Raw genomic sequence first — 6,985 nt, 5'->3', positions numbered from 1 at the left:
TTCAAAATAACGTTCTTAAATTTGAATTGTCTTTCCTAATTAAAATCACCACACTAACATTTTTATAACTCCTCCGCCCCAATTACAAAAAAGAAAAATTGCTATTCCTATTTAACAGTTAACACCTCACACGGTTTTACTCACTGGGATCCTCTTCTTCCTAATACACATCACTTTAAAAATCTTGCTAAATCTTTACATGAGTTTCAAGTTCATTTCATTTTGATCATTCATTCCTTAACCTCAAGCAACACTCATAATAAGCTATCTAAAAATTATAACTACTCTCAATAATATTGTCTTTCAAAACTTCCCTACGTCTTTTTCTAAGATTTACTTCTTTACCATAAACTTAATTAACTAGACACTGTTTTAAATTTCTCCTCATCCATTTCAATTTTTTAATTTCCTAACTGATCTCTATATCCAAGTTCTCCTAAACACACCTTCATCATACTATTTATCAACATTACATCACAGTCTAGTATATACAGTCACGAAGCTTGAGTTGTGAGGGTGCTAGGAACAAAGGACTGTGCCGGTACTACGAGTATTTCGCATTGTCTGTAATGAGGCGATATTAGCGATCCTAGTGGTTAGCAACAATCTATGGATGCATATTTACTACGTATTGAGCTTCGTGACTGTATATACTAGACTGTGATTTCATCATCAAACTACTATATTACAGCATGTTAATTTTATGTCTCATTTTCTTTCTGACTTCGGCCTGGGTAGCGTAGGCGGTATAGCGCTGGCCTTCTTTGCTGGAGGTTGCGGGTTCTATCCCGGCCCAGGTCGATGGAATTTAAGTGTACTTAAATGCGACAGGCTCATGTCAGTAGATTTACTGGCGGGACAAAATTCCGGCACACCGGTGATGCTGATATAACCTCGGCAGTTGCGAGCGTCGTTAAATAAAACCATAATTTGAATTTTATTTCTGACATTTTTATTATTTCAGTTTTATTAGGACTTGATCACATGTCGATGGACACAAATTACATTCCTTTTGCTGTAAATGGATATGTCGATGGAAGAAATTTGACATATTTAGATGGGTTACAGATTTATATGCAAATTAATGTAAAGATTTAGATTGTGTATAATATGGATACCAAGACCGGAAAAATCGCTAAAACCTGGCGAAAATATATAGCTAGTTTACCCGTTCTGTACAGTTTGTGACTTCTTTGTAAGAGGTATAGACATTTTCATTGCTGGTAACGAAAAAGGAAATCACAATGTTTAGACGATTGGCTCTATATTCATCTTCAGGAGCACAAAAAATTTTTCGAGGAGGGGTTCCTGCTTGGTAAAGTCTTTATACGCAGCTAAATCTACTTGGCTGATCCGTTTTCTCTTTCATTACCATCAAGGGAAAAAGTCAAAGTTACACTTCTTCTGCACAATTCACTGTTGCTTTCTCCTTATTTAGATCAATTTAAAATTATATTCAAAGTATGTCAGTTTTTGAAAGATTTGAAATGCCGGCCGATATTTTATAATAGTTGAGAAGCCAATCTGTATGGAATCAGAACTATTCAATTTAAGATTAAAAAAAAAGAACCATAGTCCAAAAAATGCAAATTTGAGATATTAAGCATGTGATAAGCGTATTGTAGCGGCCATCTACTGAGTTAGTTGTTAGCGGAAAAAAAAACCGTAGTCCTATGTTATAGAAGTGACGTTTTCAGTGGTTTTCACAAAACAACCATAGTCCAAAGACTTTTTTTTTTTGTGAAAACAGCCATTGTCCAGGACGATGGTAGCATTTACAAATATCTCATTCATATCATCTTGACACATTTATCCGTATAATTTTAATGTGTAGTAGATTGGCAATACTGCTTCTTATGTAAGCGGTAAAAGCCACCTCAGAGAAAAATACTTCAGCACGTGAATTGTTGTATTAGTTATGGAGTCTCTTTAGATGCAGAAGTAACCCCATGCAAGAAACGTAAGCAGCGAAAGAGAAGAAGCAGGATATAATAAAGGAAAAGAAGATTAAAGGAGAGGCACATTTCAGCCACAACAAAGTATTTTTTCTTAAAACAACCATTTTCACAGTTACCTACATTTACACATGTATTTCTATGAGGCAATTTAAGTTATAGACACCGTATTTCAGCTACCTATAAATTGGAATTCAGTTTCTTGATTCGAAGTATATGTGACGTCACAGCGCAGCTACAGGTACGTTTCGAAGTATATGCGGTAAAAGCCATCTCAGATAAAATTGTTGCATTGGTTATAGAATCATATTTAGGTGCAGAAGTAACACCATGAAAGAAACGTAAGCAACGAAAGGAGAAGAAACAGCATATAATAAAGAAAAGAAGATTAAAGGAGAGGCACACTTCAACCACAACAGAGTATTTTTCTTAAAACAATCATTGTCCACAGTTACCTACATTTACACAATGAGCAAATGCCGGGCAACTATTCGTGCTGGACCCCAGACTCATTCCACCGGCATTATCACCTTCATTTCATTTAGACCTAAATAACCTGAGATGTTGATACAGCGTCGTAAAATAACCTACTAAAAATTACACATGTGTTTCTTTTAGACAATTTAAGTTAGCCTATAAGTGTATACTTCAGTTTTCCCAAGTTTCTACAACACTTTAAGAAATTGCATTATGTATTTCGTACTTGAAGTGTCAACAAAATCCATACCAGATAGTCTTTTGTTCCTCCTAAAAATGTATGTTTTTGAACTATAGTTATTTTGCCAAAAACCTTTCAATATAACCGGTAATAATGCATTGAAATATAACAATTTTAGCGAATAAATTAATTAGCGAGTCTTCATTTGAAATTATGAATACACGAGTACTATGGCTGTCTACTTCAGGAATCATCAGATGATTTCTTCCTGGTTCTTATATGATGCATGAAAAATGACAAAAGAGACGGTTAAGGTAGTATCAAATGATAAAACATTTTTCTAAAAGAAATTAATTATCACGCACAGAAATTTTTCGTTGCAAAATTAGTACAAGACTTAGTCCCTTCGGCCTCAAACCTATAGTGGAGAACACTTTATTGTTAAAAGTAGAGTTTATCAGTCCCTTATTGTAAATTCATTTCCTACTCGTGAGTGAATAGTAGAAGCAAGGTCTGATGTATTTTAACATTCATATAATCTTTTAATCCTGATGTTCGTAAATGGGAAGCTAGATGACCCAAATGAATGCAATGAATGAGGAGGAAATAGGAGGAAAAGCAATTGAAATATACTCGATCGAGCGTCCTTGCGGGATAAATTGGGGCTGTGAGGAAAAATCTATGTGAGCTCTAAGACGTTTGGCCACTTACCTCATTTCGTTTTCACCATTTTGTTGAAGGAACTTAGATAATTTTGAAAGATAAAAAGATGAAAATGGACTTGACGTAATGACTATCACATAATGGGGAAATCGTTGCAAAGCACGACCGGCAAAGAGCTGAACAGTAGCAGGCAGAGTCGAGTCTGCTCAAAGCGAGTGGTGAACGGTGCATCGCTATCCTCGCTAGACAAGGTATCCAAGCCGTTTGTAAAATGAATGACATATACTTACTTCATCATTTTCTGTGTGGTAGGCCTTCTAGCCTGTTCCTACTCAGAAGTCATCTTGCCTTTGTTGTCATGGTCCATCGATGTCTCGTCTTCTTGTGGTTTATATCTTTTGTCTATGTATCAGAAGTAGGAAGTTGTACTCTTACACTTCGTTATTTTATCATTTAAAGGTATATATACATGAACGACCATAAATATTATCAGAAAATGCAGGCTCTAAATTTCTAAAATTTTATAAGGAAATGAACTCACATTTGGTCAAAAATCACAAGATACCACAAGACTTATTAGAACTTAAATATCTGATAAAAGTATAAAAAAGGTTACTAATAATATTTTTTAGAATTCAATTTTTATTTTAAATTAAATTTTCCAAAATTTGAACATTTTCACACATATTATTTCATAATTCCACAACCGTTAGCGATAGAATTCTGAAATTTTGTACACTGATTTAACATGCATTTATGCAAAAGGTAGACTACAATAATGCCCATTTCTTTGAAAATAGAAAAATTAGGTCACAAAACAATGTGTAAATTTTAATATATTTTATATAGGACAAATAAAAAATTAATTGTATTAAAATAAACAACTCTACATGTCTGAGAATAGTATACTTTTCAGAAATCAGTGTTTATTACATGCAGGAAAAATATTAAAGATGTCAGAGAAACCATAACAATGTTATGGTTACCAAATGATGTAACTGCAGAATTTTTTTGTTTTTTTGTTTTTTTTTTTTCATACTTTGATAAAACTGGTTTGAAAAATATTGTTAGCAACCTTTTTTATACTTTTATCAGATACTGAAGTTCTAATAAGTCTTTTTGTGGTACCTTGTAATTTTTGTCCAATTGTGAGTTCATTTCCTTATAAATTTTTAGAAATTTAGAGCCTGCATTTTCTGATAATATTTATGGTCATTCACGTACATATATCCTTAAGCTGAAAATATTGAGCTGTTGTTTTGTAATATCGTTTCTTATGTGATCATACCGTGTACTTCCAACTACATATACAGGGTGTTTCAAAAATACGGGGCATAATTTCAGATATGTATTTCCCACATGTAGACAATCAAAATAGTTCATTACAACATGTGTCCGGAAATGCTTCATTTCCGAGTTATGGCCTTCACAACATTGAAATTCACCGGAACGTTTTTCTTTCAGCAGGTCGTTGTCATTACAGAAGATGTTCAAAATGTCCACCTCCTGCTTGAATACAGACTTCACATCGATGTCTCATTGACCTGCGAACACGATCCCAAACTCCAGGAGTATTGCGTATGTCCTCAGAACATGCCACAATTCGATTCCGAAGGGATTCCAAATCAAGCACCGGAGACGAACAAACCAATGATTTTAAATGACCCCACAAGTAGAAATCGAGAGGGTTCAGATCAGGTGAGCGTGGAGGCCTCTACCTATCCATCGATCAGGAAACCTACGATCCAAGTACCGGCGAGCCGTACGACTGAAGTGTGCAGGAGCGCCATCATGCAAGAAGTGAATATGTTGACGATTGGTCAGTGGAGTGTCTACTAAAACATGAGGTATGGTGTTTTCCAGGAAGTTTGTGTACGCCTGCCCCGTAAGTCTGTTTACAAGTACATGGGGTCCAACTAATCGATCACCAATGATACCGGCCCACATGTTGAGGGAGAACCGCACCTGGTGATGAGATGGAACAGTTGCACGTGGGTTTTCATACGCCCATACATGCTGATTGTGGAAATTTGTTATGCCATCTCGTGTGAACTGTGCTTCATCTGTAAATAATACTAAGGCAGGAAAGTTCGGATTTACACCACACTGCTGCAAGAACCACTGACAGAACCTAACTCGTGCAGGGTAATCTGCTGGTGACAGGGCCTGTACACGTTGCAAATGATAAGGATACAATTGATAGGCTACTCTTTCAACAGTCTCCAGACAGTCGTATGAGGAACATTGACTTGCAACGCTACCCTTCGTGTGCTGATAGAAGGAGTCATGTTCACAGCCTCCAGAATCTCCTCCTGTACTTCTGGAGTTGTAGATCTTGGTCGTCCCCTTCCCAAACCAGGAGAGTTAAATTTTCCATACTCGCACAGACGGTAATGGAGACGTATAAATGTCTTCCGATCTGGACATTGTCGCTGTGGGTACCTCTCCTGGTACAAACGACGAGTCAGCGCAGCATTGCCGTCCGCCTTACCGTACATGAAGTGTATCTCTGCCAGCTCTTGATTTGAATACATGTCGCACAGTCTAACGCCTACACAACACTGAATGTAACCTTCGCCTCGGAATGAACTGTCAGAGTGCCCTCTTAATGTTTCCTTTGACGGCAACGACCTGCGGAAAGAAAAACGTTCCGGTGAATTTCAATGTTGTGAAGGCCATAACTCGGAAATAAAGCATTTCCGGACACATGTTGTAATGAAATATTTTGATTGTCTACATGTGGGAAATACATACCTGAAGTTATGTCCCATATTTTTTAAACACTCTGTATATCAGGATCTTTAATTTAGTTGTTTTTATCATTCTTCCGTCGAATCTATTTTTATTGTTCAATGTTCTAAGATGTACGCTGAAACAGGCACCGCCACTGTTTTATAGAACTTCAAACATTTTTTATTTTCTTCTCTGTTTTTAGAATTAGTTTTATTGTTCCATGCTCGTTTTAAACTTTTTTCACTGCATTTTTATATATTTCTCATAAGTATGAGTTATTTTGCATCCGATATAATTGAAATATTTTACTTGTCACATATTTTATCCTCCAATACAAATCTTAGATCTTACTTAATTTTTGCCTAAAATGTCATAATCTCTGTTTCTTTCAGCCGAAATAATTTAATTTTAAAATGTAATTATTTTCTAAATTTGGTATGTGACTTCTGTAACATATTTTCATTTTCTGCAATCACGAGTTAAATGTTTATTTATTCAAAATTTACACATACATATTACACTTCCAGTATTTACTCTTAAATCTAGTGCACGGGTCTTTTGACCGTACGTGTTTTGCCTCATTTAGTACGTTGCGCCCACCTCACCTACAATTAAAATCCAACCACTCTCCATAACAAACATAGATTTTAAGCCATTGATTAAATTCCCAATATGCTCAGTCAATTGAAGAGAGCAGTGTATTACGATAATTAAATGATTGAAAGAATTTATTTTGTCCTTTAAATGTGCATAAATATGATTTGTTTTGCGAAGAAATTTTTTAATGTTACAATGTTGTGCAAAATCACGATGTGACATGCCAAAACCAATTTCATTTTCATGATCAGTGTGCAAAAGTGCTCCAAAGAACTTAGCTACTTTTTATCAAAACAACAAAGCCCATTTACAGCAGTGAAATTTATGTTGAAATTTCTTGTGATTAGTAATGAAAAGAAAGTCATTTTATGTCAGAATG

The sequence above is a fragment of the Periplaneta americana genome, chromosome 9 (genome assembly GCF_040183065.1).
Source record: "Periplaneta americana isolate PAMFEO1 chromosome 9, P.americana_PAMFEO1_priV1, whole genome shotgun sequence".
NCBI lineage: Eukaryota > Metazoa > Arthropoda > Insecta > Blattodea > Blattidae > Periplaneta > Periplaneta americana.
This window is presented reverse-complemented; position numbering follows the sequence as displayed.